This window comes from Geotrypetes seraphini, chromosome 10 (genome assembly GCF_902459505.1).
Source record: "Geotrypetes seraphini chromosome 10, aGeoSer1.1, whole genome shotgun sequence".
Classification (NCBI taxonomy): Eukaryota; Metazoa; Chordata; class Amphibia; order Gymnophiona; family Dermophiidae; genus Geotrypetes; species Geotrypetes seraphini.
The window spans coordinates 44,805,154-44,823,815 of record NC_047093.1 but is presented as its reverse complement, the minus strand read 5'-3'; positions in this window follow the sequence as shown (position 1 = coordinate 44,823,815).

Sequence of the window (18,662 nt, the reverse complement as noted above, 5' to 3'; positions counted from 1 at the left end):
AGCGCAAGCCTCCTACCCCACCATCAAGCGTAAGCCATCATCTATTCACTGTCCCTCCAAAGAGTGGACACCCTGGAGGGAATGGAAAACATCAAAAAAGATCAGCATATTCATTATGGGCGCCCTGAAACCTGTCAGGGTATGCCCTGAGGTCTGGGTTCAGAAGCTAAATCGGCTAATGTGCCTTAGTAAAAGAGGGGGCAAATGAAGTGGCCGCAGCTTGTGGCATCCAGAAGTGCACAGACGCGTCATCATATTGACGTCTGCAGATGGGCCCTGAGCTGCCAGTGGGGGATGACAGCAGGGAAGAGGGCCAGAGAGAAGGAGAGGCACCGACACCGACACCTCTGGCTGCGAGAGGCACGTCCTGTAGGCAGTCAGCCAGCGCCGGCGCCTCCTCTTCCCCAGTGTGTCGCGGCACACCTGAAATCTCGGGAGGCACACTAGTGTGCCACGGCACACAGTTTGCAATACACTGAAGTAGACAGTGGTGGTGCAGCTGACTCTATTATCGTGTTTCCCTGGAAATAAGCCCTAACATGATTTTCGGGGAAGATCTTAATATAAGCCCTACCCCATAAAATAAGCCCTAGTCGCCGCCACCGGCAGCGCTCCCCCTGCGACCGTTCCATCTCTCCCACCCATCTGAACCCCGACTCGCAAGACCGAAATACAGTACCTTATAACAAACTGCATCATCAGCAGCACAGGCTCTATCATGGCTTTCTCACACCCAGGCGTTCCTATGCCTCACGCCCGGGCGTGAGAAAGTTGTAATGGGGCCTGTGCTGCCAATGATGTGGTTTGTTATAAGGTACTGAGTTTCGTTTTCGCGTTGAGGGTTCGGATGGATGGGAGAGATGGAAGTGTCAGCAAGGAGAGGGGGGTGCATGGTGGCAGTGGGGAGGGATGGGAGGAATTTAAAAAATGCTCCACAGGGGGATGGGAGGAAGGGCGGGATATAAGCTGTAAGGGTTCTGCTGCACAAGGGATGGGAAGGAGGGAGGGATATAGGCTGCAAGGGTTCTGCTGCACAGGGGGATGGGAGGGAGAGGGGAGGAAAGATGCTGCACATGTGGGGGAGAGAAAGGAAATAGGAAGAATTGGAGTGGAGAAGAGGAAGGGAGAGATAATCATTGTACATGAAAAAAAATAAGACCTCCCCAAAAATAAGACCTAGTGCCTTTTTGGGGCCCAAAATGAATATAAGACTGTCTTATTTTCAGGGAAATACAGTATTAAAATGATCATGAGTTCCTGTTCCTGGATGCAAATTGGTCAGGTTCTCATAATGCTTGCAGCACTGAGATGGTATTAATTTTGTTGATAGCTCTTTGAAGAAATCTGACTAATAATGGTAACTCAGTGATAGTTCACCTTCATCCTTCATTGGCCTATGATGTCATGAATCGTAACATCAGACTGGAGTGTTTACAGGTCCTGGATACTGGAAGCTATATGTTATAATAGTTTGACTCCTGGTTTGCTGTGATAGTTTGGTGGGGCTGCTGCAGAATGAAACCGTAGGCTGAAGACTGAAGCGGGTTGTACTTGCCAAGCAATGCGCAGGGGTTGGCTCATGCAGGAAGACGGAGCCACAGGTTGCATTAAAATGTACATTCACGAGCTAATTAAGGTAGTCCATGCCATGCAGAGAGTATGCTGCTCACTTCTGATGCATACAATGGGAGAATTTCTTCACCAGGTCCTCCAGAGCTGCATGGAAGGATTTGCAGAGAGGATTTCTTGCCAATCCTTCATATTTAAGTGCTGGTGTAGCCTTATTTTGCAAACAGAAGGACGCCTGTGCGAGTTTTAAAAGCAGATGGCGAGTAATAAACGTGTACTTCTCCGAATTTATTTTATGATGGAACTATTAGATTGATTAATTTGGTACATCGTTAGAACATGTCTCCTAATGTGTTTTATCTCCTTTTCTTGAACTTATGTCTTCTCTCATGTCTATTTTATTTCCGATGCATTTATTCATTTGTGATTCTTGTTTAATTATGGACGCACTTCACATTTGTTAATGATATTGTTATACTGTGTTCCTTGTTGGAGCACTCATATTGTTGGCTTTGTATTTCTTCTTTTATAAAATCAATAAAACTATTTGAACTAAAAAAAAAAAAAAAAAGTGTCAGTATATATCGGCTTCTGTTCTGCAACTAAATATGAGCCTCTCAAAAATGTCAAGTGGTTTGGATATGCGCACAAGAAGCCATATTTACTGCAACACTTATGTATCTAGGTTTTCAAAAGGCATTTGACAAAGTACCACATGAAAGCCTTCTGAGGAAATTTGAAATTCATGGTAAGGACCTATTATGGATTAAGAACTAGTTAAAAGATAGAAAACAGAGAGTAGGGTTAAATCAGTGGTCTCCAACTCAAACCCTTTGCAGGGCCACATTTTGGATTTGTCGGTACTTGGAGGGCCTCAGAGAAAAACAGTTAATGTCTTATTAAAGAAATGACAATTTTGCATGAGGTAAAACTCTTTATAGTTTATAAATCTTTCCTTTTGGCTAAGTTTTAATAATAATATTGTAATTTATAGCTAAACAGACATATGATCAAGAAATTGTTTTATTTTACTTTTGTGATTATGATAAACATACCGAGGGCCTCAAAATAGTTCCTGGCGGGCCGCATGTGGCCCCCGGGCTGCGTGTTTGAAACCACTGGGTTAAATGGTCAATATTCTCAATAGAGAAGGGTAAATAGCGGGGTTCACAAAAATACCTCCCTTTTATTCAATTTTCAAATTCTTAATTAGAAACAGTGATGAAGTTTTCTCATATCAGACTTATCTCCACTGATCACACATTTAAAGTTCTTTATAGAGGAGAGGCCTCAGATCCCCGTGCATTGCCAGTGGTTAACTATACAACAGCACTAGATAGGGAACTAACCTCATTGGCACTCTCCCCTTCCTGCTTAATTGTAAGATGATGTATATCAAAAATCTCTCTCAAAAAAAACCTGATAATAAACTTAGCTTCAATTAGGCAGGGAGTTCTTATCAGTGGAGATAAGTCTGATATCAGAAAACTTCATCACTGTTTCTAATTAAGAATTTGAAGATTGAATAAAAGGGAGGTATTTTTGTGGATTTATGATTGATCTCTCTTTATCCTATATACATTGTTTTTGATCTATAAATAGTTGGGTTCCCCAGGGATCTGTGCTGGACTTTTTAACACATTCAGTAATCTAGAGATGGAAATAACTAGTGAGATAATTAACCCCCTCCTTTTACTAAACCGCGATAATAGCAGTTATTAGCGCAGGGAGTTCCTATGAGCGTTGGGAGCAGCGCGGAACATTCAGCGCGGCTCCCTGCGCTAATAACCGCTTTCATGCTTTACTAAAGGGGAGGGTAAATTTGCTGATGACACAAAGTTGTTCAAAATTGATAAATTGCAAGAGGACTGTGAAAAATTATAAGAGGATCTTGCGAGACTTGGCATCAAAATGGCAATTGATGTTTAATGTCAGCACATACAAAGTGATGCATGTAGGAATGAACCTAAACTTTAGCTATGTGATACAGGGTCACAGTCCAGGAAAAGGATCTAGGTGTCATCATTTGGGATATGTTGAAAACCTCCTCTCAGTCATGCAGCGATGACTAAGAAAGCAAATGGAATGTTAGGAATTATCAGAAAAGGAATTGAGAACAAAGATGAGAACATTATAAAGACCTTGTATTGCTATATGGTGTGGTCACACCTCAAACATTGCGTGCAATTCTGGTTGCCACATCTGAAAAAAATATATAGTGAAATTGGAAAAGGTATAGAGAATGATAAAAGAGATGGGATGACTTCCCTATGAGGAAAGGCTAAAGCAGCTAGTGCTCTTCAGTCAAGCTCAGAGTAGATATGATAGAGGTCCATAAAATACTGAGTGGAATGGAATGGGTGGACGTGAATCATTTGCTTGCTCTTTCCAAAATTACTAAGACAAGGGAGAATGCCGTGAAGCAACTAAGTAGTAGATTAAAAACAAGCCAGAGAAAATATTTCTTCACTCAGCGTGTAATTAAATTCATTGCTGGAGAATATGGTGAAAACAGGTGAGGAAATAAGACAGAGTACAATTCTGGGGTTCAAAAAGGGACTGGATGACTTCCTGGAAGCAAAGGGGATAACAGGGTACAGATAGATGTTTACCTTACAGGACATTAAGCGAACAGGGTATGGACGTTTTAGGTTAGGTAGGGAACACTTACAGGTCATGGACCTGGGGGGCCGCCGCGGGAGCGGACTGCCGGGCACGATGGACCCCTGGTCTGACCCGGCAGAGGCAATTCTTATGTTCTTAACAGCTTAGCAGGATTTTAAAAAGGTTTCGCTAATTTCTTTAAACAAAGGTTCATAAGCCATTATTAAGATGGACTTGGAAAAAACCACAGTTTGTTCCTAGGATAAACAGCATATAATATGTTTTACTCTTTGGGGTCTTGTCAGGTACTTGTGACTAGGTTGGCCGCTGTTGGAAATAGGCTTGATGGACCTTCAGTCTGTCCCAGTATGACAACTCTTATATTCTTATGCATCCAGTATATTATCCCCACTTTCCACAGGGTTTCCTCACATTGGATTTGAATTGGATTTAATTAATTTGATAAGCTGCAATATATATTAGTGCTGCAAGCAGTTTACAATTACTGATGAATTAGCACAACCTATGCATAGGTGAACTCCTGCTTCTTAGATAGTAATGTACTCCTACTCCTAAATCAACAATTCCCCATCCAGTACCTCTCAGAATACCAGCTCCACAACTCAATGGCTTCAACTGATAAAAATCCATTACATATAGTTTTGTTGAAAAAAATAATGTCTTAATATATTTGCAAAATGCAAGATAAGAAAGTTGTTCATGAAAAGTTATTAACAAAAAGTTCAATAAAACTGGTCCAGCATATAAGAAAGCTTATGTCCTGGTTGGAGAGAGCTTGATGACAGCAAGGCCTGGTAATTGGAGAAGGTCCCTTTGCCACAAGTGTAATATCCTCAGAGGAGAGTATACCATAGACCCTATATAATGCGAAGCGGTATAATGAGGGATCGCTCAAAATGTGGTCAAGAGGTGGATCCTTTTTTTTTTTCCTTTTTGATATAATTTATTATTCTTTGGACCCTCATACTGTATAATGCAGATTCACTCTCATAATACGGTCAAATATATTGCACTCCAACATCAGAGTTATATGGTGTATGTAGTCAATTTTCTAGAAAGATACACTAGACAATCCTTGTTTAAGGTTTTGTAAGCAAGACACAACAGTTTGGAATCAATACATTTGCACATAATTAACTTACTGTACTCTACAGTATTACACTAATGGTAGAAACCACACACCCAGATACCTGCACATGGCTCTACCTTGAGCCTTTCTACACCACCCCAAAGTGAACTTACTCTAGAGCAGTGGTTCCCAAACCTGTCCTGGGGGACCCCCAGCCAGTCAGGTTTTCAAGATATCCCTAATGAATATGCATGAGAGAGATTTGCATACCTGTCACTTCCATTATATGCAAATCTCTCTCATGCATATTCATTAGGGATATCTTGAAAACCTGACTGGCTGGGGGTCCCCCAGGACAGGTTTGGGAACCACTGCTCTAGAGGAAGAGATCTTGTGGGATTTTGTTTTCGACTCCTCTTCTTGGCTGTGATGGCTGACACCAACTCAAGAGAAAACCTGTGTCCCTAAACAAATAATTTAAACAAATAATTTACTTTCTGTGACAACTAATGCTTAGACTAAATTACTAGGAGAATACCCCCACCTAATTACACCATTAAATAGCACAGAACATTTCAAGTGATTATGATCAAATACTGTCAAGCTGTCTTAGGTCATTACAGGAAATGTTTGATTGCCACAGACTCATTACCACATCAGACATCAGGGTACCAAGCCCCAAACTAACAAATATTTTTTCTGCATTAATGTTAAAACTGCCAGTTAGCATTTATTAAAACACACACATTTTCTTGCTGCAGGATGACAGTGCTCTGGATTTGCATTTCTCTGTAAGGCTTGGCCGCTTTAAAACTTTGTTTTAATTAAGATCTGCTATTGATTGAGGAAAATGGATGAAGAGTTTGGCTCCTAGGTGATACAATTACGATTTTCAGATGTGCCATAAAGTGTAAGTGAAAATTTAGGGGCCTTTTTACTGAAGTGCAGCAAAGTTTTGAACTTACCATGTCGCAAGTGCCCAAATTATCATAACAGTAAGTGCAAAGCCTGTATTGTAACTGTGACGTGTCCAGCATCGCCTCATATTGGCTACAGAGAAATATACCTTTACCACATGAAAAGTGCAGTGACAATGTGGTTACACCTACTGCCTCTTATTTAGACAGCAGTAAGGTGGAAGTTTTATAGATGCTGCTCAGATTTCAGCAGCGGGGGAAAAAACCTTTGCTATGCGTAGCATCCAAAATGCTTATTTAATCCCACTTTCACACACTGCCATGTTGTAGAGCTATTAAGTTGGCCAAAGATATTATGTGACAGACTTAATAAGACCATGCCCTGATGCAGATTTGTATGAAACAGGCATGTCAGCAGCAGGTCTTTGGAATGACAGTCAAAGATAAGGGTCACTGTTTTCACATATATGAACTGGAAGAATACACTGGGAAAAAAGCAGGGAATTAGTTGATTATTAATTATGACCGATGAAGAAGCTGGCGGTGTATACTCTATGAGGCAAAGTTGTCCTATATGAATGTCGCTTCTGAATATCACTATTTCGTCTAGACCTTTTTACTGTTATATGCTGGGTTATATGATATTGGATGAATAGCCAGTACAAAGACATTAAAGACCAAGTTTTACGAAGGTGCGCTAAGCGTTTTAGCGCGCGCACCGGATTACCGCTATAGTGCGCACTAGCTGAAAATCTACCGCCTGCTCAAAAGGAGGCAGTAGCGGCTAGCGCGTGCGGCAATTTAGCGCACGCTATTCCGCGCATGAAGGCCCTAGCGCGGCTTTGTAAAAGGAGCCCTAAGTGATTTATGAAGAACAGGAGGATTGCCGCTGCTGAGTCAGACCAGCAGTCCGCTCACGCAGCGGCCCAAGTAAGGCATGCTGAGGCAGTAATCTGTAACAGACCCCCATCTTTTGCTAAGGTGCGGTAGACGATTTAGCGCGCGCTAAATGCTAACGCATCCATAGAATATAAGGGACGTGTTAGCATTTAGCGGGCGCTCAGTTTTAGCGCACGCTAAATCAGCTACCGCACCTTAGTAAAAGGACCCCGACATGCGTAACATCATGGAACACTCCTGACATTCTCATGCCCATCCCGTTGCCAGACCCCTTTTGAGTTATGCAGTATTAGAGTTAGGCGTGATGCCTTATAGAACGGCACACAGCTAGATTAATTGGTTGTTAGCACCAAATGCTGGTGTGCAAATCTATATAATTCAACTTCGGAAACTTCCAGTATATCAAACTCTTAATATTCATTACAGATCTAACCAGATCATCATTTGAAATAATTATAATCCTCAGAGGGCTAAACGACCCCACGGGTTCATGTGAAACAAATCACAGAACCCGATCTTCATTGGATCAAGAATAACTTAGAAATCCTTATAGAGTGGAGAGGAATCTCGGACACATGATAATTATACACTGGGAGCCTGAACCCTGAGGAAAGTGACTTTCTGCTTCTATTCCTTTCTCTCCTCTCTTCTACCTTCCAAAGTATTTAGATCAATGCTGTCTTGTTAAAATGTTTATTTTATTTTTATTTTTCCTCTAACTCTACTTTTCACTTCTCTATTACCCTCCAGGTACTTTAGTTAGATTGTGAGCCTTCGGGACAGTAAGGGAATTTTTCAAGTACCTTTTTTATTTCTAATCTTAATGTATATTTTCTGTAAACCGCTTAGAACCTAACGGATGTAGCGGTATATAAGAAATAAATTACATTACATTACATTACATGTTGGTAGAGGCGCTCCCTTAATACTGGCTTCATTACTAAAGCTAAGTATTATTTAGTTCAATATACAGTCAAACCTTGGTTTGCGAGTATAATTCGTTCCAGGAGCACGCTTGTAATCCAAAGCACTCGTATATCAAAGCAAATTTCCCCATAGGAAATTATGGAAACTCAGACGATTCGTTCCACAACCCAAAATCTTTAATATAAAATACTCTATGTACTCGTATTGCAAGACCTCACACTTTTGGAACAGTCACTACAATCCCGCAGCGTCAGAGAGAGAAGAACCATCGGCTCCATTGTTATGCGTGTATACTGTATGTCCTTCTATTCCAAGACTTCACTCGTTTAGAACAGTCACTAAATCCCGCAGTGTCAGAGAGAGAAGAACCAGCGGTTCAGTTGTGATAATGTGACGCATGTATACTGTTTGTACTCGTATTGCAAGACTTTGCTCATTTAGAACAGTCGCTACACTCTTGCAGTGTCAGAGAACCAAGAACCATCGGCTCGGTTGTGATGTGTGTATACTGTATGTACTTGTATTGCACGACACTGCTTGTATATCAAGGTAAAATTCAATAAAATGTTTTCCTTGTCTTGCAAAACACTTGCAAACCAAGTTACTTGCAATCCAAGGTTTTACTGTAATTAGATAAAAATAAAAATAAAAACTTATGAAAAAATAAACAAAACTAAGTTATTCTTGATCCAATGAAGATCAGGTTCTGTGATTTGTTTCACATGAACCCGTGGGGTCGTTTAGCCCTCTGAGGATCATAATTATTTCAAATGATGATCTGGTTAGATCTGTAATGAATGTTAAGAGTTTGATATACTGGAAGTTTCTGAAGTTGAATTATATGTATAAAATTCCAGTGAGTGGATAGCCGTCTATATGTTGCTACAATGGTGTGCAAATCTAGTCACCATCTATAGCAGGGGTAGGGCACTCCGGTCCTCGAGAGCCGTATTCCAGTCGGGTTTTCAGGATTTCCCCAATGAATATGCACGAGATCTATTTGCATGCACTGCTTTCAATGCATATTCATTGGGGAAATCCTGAAAACCCGACTGGAATACGGCTCTCGAGGACCGGAGTTCCCTACCCCTGATCTATAGAATCCGGAGGTAAGTGCACCCCAGCTATTTCCATGGGCGAAAGTGCATGATAGGTTACCATGCAAAGCGCAGTTCAGTTCTATTCCCCGTCTATATCCTCCCGCCCCCCTATTCTAGGACATGCAATAAGTATGCAAATTAATGTGCGCTGTCGTGCCAGCATGGTGACAATTACACAGCCAGGCACCAGCTGTTACCGCACACTAATTTACATTTACATGTTTATTTAATTTATAGTCCACAATACCTCACAGTTCTAGACAGAGTAACATAGTCCAAGAGACTGAACGACATCAGGAATTACAAGACTAAAAATATATCAAATGAAACACTTAATCAACCGTAAATCTTAATAAATCATAAAACAGCAATGTTTTTAATTCAACTTTAAAATATTTAAAAGTGAGTGCAGCACCCAACAATCCCAAAACTTCCTCATCCAATTTAGCTGCCTGATAAGCATATAAGGTCTTCAGTACTTTCAGCCTTTTCTTCCCTGTAACAGTCAGATAGCTAAAAAAAAATCCATGACCTCTACAAGATCATGTTTGTATGTTCAATTGATTTGATATACCGCTGTACTTTACAATAACTGTCAGATCAAAGGGGTTAACACTAGGGGCTCCTTTTACTAAGCCGCGTTAGGGCTTTAATGCGCGGAATAGCGCGTGCTACATTGCCACGTGCGCTAGACCTTAATTGCCAGCATTGTGCTGGCGTTAGTTCTAGAAGCGTAGCGCGCGGTGTAGCATGCGGTAATTTCCTCCGTGCGCTAAAAACACTAGCGCACCTTAGTAAAAGGAGCCCTAGGTGTTTAAAAACATCTCTATACAATCTAACTAAAGTATTTATTAACATACTAACATATTAACCTAACAAAATAAATTAAAAGAAGAAAGAAGAAAATAATAATATCAGTCCAGACCCATTAATGCAGCTTAACTATAGTATCAAAGAACTGATGATAATCCAGCTTTTTTTTTTTTTTCTCTCTATGCTCTTTCTTATATACTCTAGTCTTAATTACATGTGAACCGAGTCGAGCTCCGTTGGGAGATGACTTGGTATATAAAATGAAGACTAGATTAGATTAGATTACTGCTTCAATTGAAAGGCAATGAAATCTCACATAATAATCTGAAATATGGTCATACCTGGATAATGAGAAAATCAGCCATGCAGCTGTATTTTGGCAAGTCTGTAGATGTTCCAATAAATCCCCTGAGTAAAATAAATATAAAACATTACAGTAATCCAAAGTCCCTAAAATCAAAGCTTGATCCCTTTATCCCTCTTTCTTGGAATTCCTCAAACCCTAATACCACCAGATCCTCCCACAAATTAAAACTATCCTTCCCCTCGCTAAAAGGCATTTCCCACACAGGAAAGCTAGGGACCTCCCTCCACTTCAAAATCACTGAGCTCTGGAACAACCTTACCTCCCCTCTTCGGAACTTGAGCTCTCTTCAAGTTTTCCGCAAACATCTGAAAACCTGGCTTTTCTCAAAAAATGTAAGTCTCCCTCCAACCTAGGAATCAAGGAAACTCTTATATCTTGGCATCCCAAGTCCTCTAAATTTTCTTCACACTTCTACCTCTAACCCTCTGTTGTAGTTCCTTCCTATTTCTCCTACTGTAAACCACGTCGAGCTCTACGAACGTGGAGATGATGCGGTATACAAACCTAAGGATTAGATTAGATTAAATTAGATTAGATTGAGCTAACAATCGAGTCACAAAATAACTACTTACCACACATTAATAAAGGGTCCTCTTAGAAATGGAAGCGGCAAAAAGATATTTACCTTCGGGCCCCATATCCTCCAAATAAGCTGCGCACTCTCCCCCCACCCCCACCCCCCTCACCTCCTCAACAATTACCACACAGCCTTTGCACTTACCATATATTTGCTGTTTAGGTACAGTAAATGCAAAAAATTACCCTGCTTTAGTAAAAAGGCCCCATTAAGAGAAAAGCATTCTTTGTAACTTTAAAGCCACACTGAAAGCAGTTTACATACAGGCACTTCAAGCATTTTCTCTATCTGTCACAATCTATCCAATGTACCTGGGGCAGTGGAGGATAAAGTGACTTGACAAGGGTCATAAGGAACAGTGTGGGATTTGAACCCACAACTAGAGAATGACACGGTGACAAAATTCATCACCGTTCCCGTCCCCGCGGATAACCGCAGTAAACAATCTTCATGTCATTCTTTAAGAAGAGAGGGAAGAATCAGAGTATGAATGGCCACAACCACTGACCCTCAAGCCTTGCACTGAAGAATGCTGAGATTGAGCAGCAACATTCCAGAGCTGAGATTGTGACATCATAATGCCTCATTCCACCAGTGCCTAAGAGCCAACCTCATCAGTGATGTCACTATGGCTTCATTATCCTATACTTGGCTCACATAAGAATCAGAGTATGAATGGCCACAACCACTGACCCTCAAGCTTTGCTTTGAAGAATGCTGGTGTAGAAGGACCGAGGTTGAAATAGACACTAGAAAATGACATGGGATTATTTCCCGCGGTTATCCGCGGGGACGGGAACGGTGATGAATTTTGTCACCGTGTCATTCTCTACCCACAACCTCAGGGTGCTGAAGCAGTAGCTCTAACCACTACTCCACACTCTCCTTCTTATTTTATAATCTTATACCCCACTTTCCCATTTTCTAAAAATCTCCAAGATAGCATACCGTGCAATAAAACATTAATGCAGAGTCGACATGCTCTGCAGAGAAGGGGCTTAACTGTGTCAGATGAGATGCATAACAGCGCTGCATTCGCAGGTGAGAAGCCCACACGCTGCTGTGGATTGTGATGTGCAGCTGGGATGTGGCTTTTCTATGTTTTTATGTCGGCAGATTTTGAGTTTTTTCCGTAACACGCGGCAGGGCCTCTCATGCTTCCGTTGCCTGATCTAGCAGGTTCTTTTTTTCTGGTAGGGCAGTTTAGGGAGGATTGGAAATTATGATAGGCGCCACCTTAATCGTGCACCCCAGTTTGTTTGTTTTTAATCTAATTGGTGTTTTAAGTGGTGATATTTCTGGTCTGTGAGTTGGAACAAGATCTGTCTATGCCACCTGTTTTCAATGCCAATTAGAGAATAACACGGGGCCAAAGTTTTCCCCGTCCCCGCAAGTTTTGTCACTGTCCCATTGCTGTAAGCTCTGCCTTAACCGAACAAGTCTCGAACACATGATTTTAAAGGTTTGAGGCTTGTGCAGATGAGGACGGAGCTTAGGCACTGGTGGAATGAGGCATTATGACATCACAATCTGAGCTCTAGGATGTTGCTACTTAGGATTTTAAAGTGTTTGAGGCTTGTGCAGATGAGGACGGAGCTTAGGCATTGGTGGAATGAGGCATTATGACATCACAATCTGAGCTCTAGAATGTTGCTACTTATGATTTTAAAGTGTTTGAGGCTTGTGCAGATGAGGACGGAGCTTAGGCATTGGTGGAATGAGGCATTATGACATCACAATCTGAGCTCTAGAATGTTGCTACTTATGATTTTAAAGTGTTTGAGGCTTGTGCAGATGAGGACGGAGCTTAGGCACTGGTGGAATGAGGCATTATGACATCACAATCTGAGCTCTAGAATGTTGCAACTTATGATTTTTAAGTGTTTGAGGCTTGGGCAGATGAGGACGGAGCTTAGGCATTGGTGGAATGAGGCATTATGACATCACAGTCTGAGCTCTAGAATGTTGCTACTAATGATTTTAAAGTGTGTGAAGCATGTGCACATGAGGACAGAGCTTGCAGGAATGGGGCAGGGAAGGGATGGGAAAATGGGTTCCCGGGAGGACGGGGAAAAAATTGTGCCCGTGTCACTCTCTAATGCCGACACTGAGATAGAGTTTACAGGGTATTTGCATGGTGCATATCATCTCTTTATTCATTTGACAGCTTGATCTGCTGGATGAAAGTGAGGCAGACAGATGTTGTATCTCTCTCTTGCATCTTCTTCCCAGTAGATTCTATAATATTAGATGGTCTGAATGTGGTCTGGATAGGAAATATATATTGAAGAGTAATGAAAATGTCTGTTATGATCAGTTTTTTCCAGTTATGTTTTTATGTTAATGGTTTTTGGATGTCCAATGTAGTTACAGAACTACGTACCACTAACCTTATTACTATGAGTAAGGCATCACTGAAATTCTGTTCTAATCCCTACTCTGCAAACTGAAGTTAGTTCTGTACCTCAGGTCTAGAGCTGGCACTTGGGGGAAATCACTTTTTTGTCCTTGAATTGAAGGCCAGCCCTCCACTGCATCTGTCTCCTTCTCTGGTCACGGCTGAGCCCTTTTTCCAGTACCACCACTTAGAGAATGGCACGGGAACAAATTTTTCCCCGTCCCCACAGGAACTCAGTTTCCCTGTCCCTGCAAGTTTTGTCGCTGTCCCTGTCCCTGCCCCATTCCTATATGCTCTGCCTTAACCGTACAAGCCTCGAACATTTAAGGTTTTAAAGTGTTTGAGGCTTGTGCAGCTGAGGACAGAGTTTGCAGGAATAGAGCAGAAACAGGAAAAGAACCTGTGGGCCCGGGACAGGACGGGAAAATGAGTTCCCGCCGGGACAGGGAAAAATCTGTCCCTGCGTCATTCTCTAGCACCAGTCTCCTCACTGTTGCTTTCATCTCTGGGCTCCTCCACTCCACTGCAGGCAGCAGCTAATGGATCCCCTTGCTTTAACACCGTGCTTTGCTACTGTTTCCTTGGGGATTCTGCAAGCAGTTTTTAATACAGCACTACAAATGCAAACCTGAGTATTCACAGGAATATATTTTTTCCAGTTTCTCTATGTACACACTTGGCATCCTGACACAGAAGCCACTGAAGAAACATATTAATACTTCGCCACAGCTTCGGCTTTGCAGATTTATTTTATTGCTTTAAAGAAATGAAAACCATTATTTCACCCTAATAGAGGCTATTACTGTCTACTGTGAATGGCTTTCCTCCACCATAGCACACATTGTCTGGTCTAAGCCAGATCTCTTCTCTTTGCTCTTTGGTGCCATCTGCTGACAAACCTCTGCCAGAGCAAATCTATATCCCCAAAACTAACGCCCAGTCTCACGAAACTGCTTTGAGACTTTGCTTAACATGATTTTTACTTGTTTAAGATCTTCGCGGAGTAATTTTAAAATTAAAGGAACTATCCAGTTGTGAAGGAAACATGTCTTTTCTGCTTTGTGTTGCATTTCTTTACAAGTCTGTAGTGATTTACCTCAAATTACAGTATCAACCTTGCTTTCTATATCAGAACCATTAAGTTACTCGATAATTATATTGTGGGGGCTTTGGGTTAAAGTCTACATTGAGTTCTTATAACACACAATTATTGAAGAACTTAACAATGATAACAATTAAAAAAATCTTATCTAATTGGAAGGATTTTTCTAAATTGGAATATAATATGTGGTAACATAGTAACATAGTAGATGACGGCAGATAAAGACCCGAATGGTCCATCCAAGTCTGCCCAACCTGATTCAATTTAAATTTTTTTTTTATTTTTTTATTTATTTATTTTTTTTCTTCTTAGCTATTTCAAGGCGAGAATCCAAAGCTTTACCCGGTACTGTGCTTGGGTTCCAACTGCCGAAATCTCTGTTAAGACTTACTCCAGCCCATCTACACCCTCCCAGCCATTGAAGCCCTCCCCTGCCCATCCTCCTCCAAACGGCCATACATAGACGCAGACCGTACAAGTCTGCCCAGTAACTGGCCTAGTTCAATCTTTAATATTATTTTCTGATTCTAAATCTTCTGTGTTCATCCCACGCTTCTTTGAACTCAGTCACAGTTTTATTCTCCACCACCTCTCTCGGGAGCGCATTCCAGGCATGCACCACCCTCTCCGTAAAGTAGAATTTCCTAACATTGCCCCTGAATCTACCACCCCTCAGCCTCAAATTATGTCCTCTGCTTTTACCATTTTCCTTTCTCTGGAAAAGATTTTGTTCTACGTTAATACCCTTTAAGTATTTGAACGTCTGAATCATATCTCCCCTGTCTCTCCTTTCCTCTAGGGTATACATATTCAGGGCTTCCAGTCTCTCCTCATACGTCTTCTGGCGCAAGCCTCCTATCATTTTTGTCGCCCTCCTCTGGACCGCCTCAAGTCTTCTTACGTCTTTCGCCAGATACGGTCTCCAAAACTGAACACAATACTCCAAGTGGGGCCTCACCAATGACCTGTACAGGGGCATCAACACCTTCTTCCTTCTACTGACTACGCCTCTCTTTATACAGCCCAGAATCCTTCTGGCAGCAGCCACTGCCTTGTCACACTGTTTTTTCGCCTTTAGATCTTCGGACACTATCACCCCAAGGTCCCTCTCCCCGTCCGTGCATATCAGCTTCTCTCCTCCCAGCATATACGGTTCCTTCCTATTATTAATCCCCAAATGCATTACTCTGCATTTCTTTGCATTGAATTTTAGTTGCCAGGCATTAGACCATTCCTCTAACTTTTGCAGATCCTTTTTCATATTTTCCACTCCCTCTTCGGTGTCTACTCTGTTACAAATCTTGGTATCATCTGCAAAAAGGCACACTTTTCCTTCTAACCCTTCAGCAATGTCACTTACATACATATTGAACAGGATTGGCCCCAGCACCGAACCCTGAGGGACTCCACTAGTCACCTTTCCTTCCTTCGAGCGACTTCCATTAACCACCACCCTCTGGCGTCTGTCTGACAGCCAGTTTCTGACCCAGTTCACCACTTTGGGTCCTAACTTCAGCCCTTCAAGTTTGTTCAACAGCCTCCTATGAGGAACTGTATCAAAGGCTTTGCTGAAATCCAAGTAAATTACATCTAGCATATGTCCTCGATCCAGCTCTCTGGTCACCCAATCAAAAAATTCAATCAGGTTCGTTTGGCATGATTTACCTTTTGTAAAGCCATGTTGCCTCGGATCCTGTAACCCATTAGATTTAAGGAAATACACTATCCTTTCTTTCAGCAACACTTCCATTATTTTTCCAACAACTGAAGTGAGGCTCACCGGTCTGTAGTTTCCTGCTTCATCCCTGTCACCACTTTTATGAATAGGGACCACATCCGCTCTCCTCCAATCCCCAGGAATCACTCCTGTCTCCAGAGATTTGTTGAACAAGTCTTTAATAGGACTCGCCAGAACCTCTCTGAGCTCCCTTAGTATCCTGGGATGGATCCCGTCTGGTCCCATCACTTTGTCTACCTTCAGTTTTTCAAGTTGCTCATAAACACCCTCCTCCGTGAACGGCGCAGAATCTACTCCATTTTCTCGTGTAACTTTGCCAGACAATCTCGGTCCTTCTCCAGGATTTTCTTCTGTGAACACAGAACAGAAGTATTTGTTTAGCACATTTGCTTTCTCCTCATCACTCTCCACATATTTGTTCCCAGCATCTTTTAGCCTAGCAATTCCATTTTTTATCTTCCTCCTTTCACTAATATATCTGAAAAAATTTTTATCTCCCTTTTTTACATTTTTAGCCATTTGTTCTTCCGCCTGTGCCTTCGCCAAACGTATCTCTCTCTTGGCTTCTTTCAGTTTCACCCTGTAGTCCTTTCTGCTCTCCTCTTCTTGGGTTTTTTTATATTTCATGAACGCCAACTCTTTCGCCTTTATTTTCTCAGCCACTAGGTTGGAGAACCATATCGGCTTCCTTTTTCTCTTGTTTTTATTGATTTTCTTCACATAAAGGTCCGTAGCCATTTTTATCGCTCCTTTCAGCTTAGACCACTGTCTTTCCACTTCTCTTATGTCCTCCCATCCTAACAGCTCTTTCTTCAGGTACTTTCCCATTGCATTAAAGTCCGTACGTTTGAAATCTAGGACTTTAAGTATCGTGCGGCCGCTCTCCACTTTAGCCGTTATATCAAACCAAACCGTTTGATGATCGCTACTACCCAGGTGAGCACCCACTCGAACATTAGAGATACTCTCTCCATTTGTGAGGACCAGATCCAATATCGCTTTTTCCCTTGTGGGTTCCGTCACCATTTGTCTGAGCAGAGCCTCTTGAAAGGCATCCACAATCTCCCTACTTCTTTCCGATTCCGCAGACGAAACATTCCAGTCCGCATCCGGCAGGTTGAAATCTCCCATCAGCAGAACCTCCTCTTTCCTTCCAAACTTTTGGATATCCACAATCAGATCCTTATCAATTTGCTGCGATTGAGTCGGAGGTCTGTAGACTACACCCACGTAGATAGAAGTTCCATCTTCTCTTTTCAGAGCAATCCATATCGCTTCTTCCTCTCCCCAGGTCCCTTGCATTTCGGTCGCTTGGATATTGATCTTTACATAGAGAGCTACTCCTCCACCTTTATGACCATCTCTGTCCTTCCTAAAAAGATTATATCCCGGTATGTTTGCATCCCATCCATGTGATTCACTGAACCATGTCTCTGTGATAGCAACAATATCTAGATCTGCCTCTAATATCAGGGCTTGCAGATCATGAACTTTGTTGCTTAGACTGCGAGTATTTGTGGTCATCGCTTTCCAGCTATTTTTCAGCGATAATCTCCTTTTTCGTATGGATTTTTGTGTCGTTTCACTTTCCGTTGCAATACTAAGAAATGAGTTGTTGATATTGCTTATGTTGCAGCCTTTACTACTATCACATCTTTTCTTTTGCCGGGGGTGGTCTCTATAATTGTCCTTCGTACATACACCACCCCCACCTTCTAGTTTAAATGCCTAGAAAAATATTGTCTAAATTTCTCTGCAAGGTTTCTTTTTCCTGCTGTAGTAATATGTAGCCCATCAGTGCAATATAGCTTCTTGTCCTTCCATGTATTTCCCCATCCTCCTATGTACCTGAAGCCTTCTTGATGACACCAGGCTCTGAGCCATCTATTAAAGTCCTCTGTGTTTTTTACTCTTTGCTCTCCTTTTCCATATGCAGGCAGTATTTCAGAAAAAGCTAAAGTCTTTACAAAAGGTTTCACGCCCTCACCAAGCTCCCGAAAAGCTTTCTGTGCTGCAAGTGTGGAGTTGTTGGCCAGGTCATTTGTTCCCAGATGGATAACAACATCAGTGTTAAAATCCTTAGTTTCTTCCTTAATTATAGTCAGTATTTGCCTGGAACTCCTGGTAGCTGAGGATCCTGGAAGACATTTCACTATTTTGGTCTCCTCGCCCTGTGTTCCAAGGTTAATGCCTCTGATGATGGAATCCCCCAACAGTAATAGTTTTCTGTTTTTGGCTTTTTTATTTGTACTTAGGGTGCTCTTGTTCTCTTGAGTTTCCTTCATTGGTTCAAGTCCCACCTCCCTTCTGTTTTCCTGAGTATCGCAGTGCACTAGTGGAGCGAAGGAATTCTGTAGAGGTAATATTAGTGAAGGTGGATGTTTCTGTGTTACATGTCGCAGTCTTCCTGAGCCTACTGTGACCCATTTATTCCTGGGCTGTTTTATTCTTTGAGGTAGAGGTGGTAAGTTGGTATGATTTTGTGGAGTGATGGAAGCTGCTTTAATTGTATTCAATTCCTGTTTAAGTTTGCAGAGCTCCTCCTTAATACTGGCAAGTT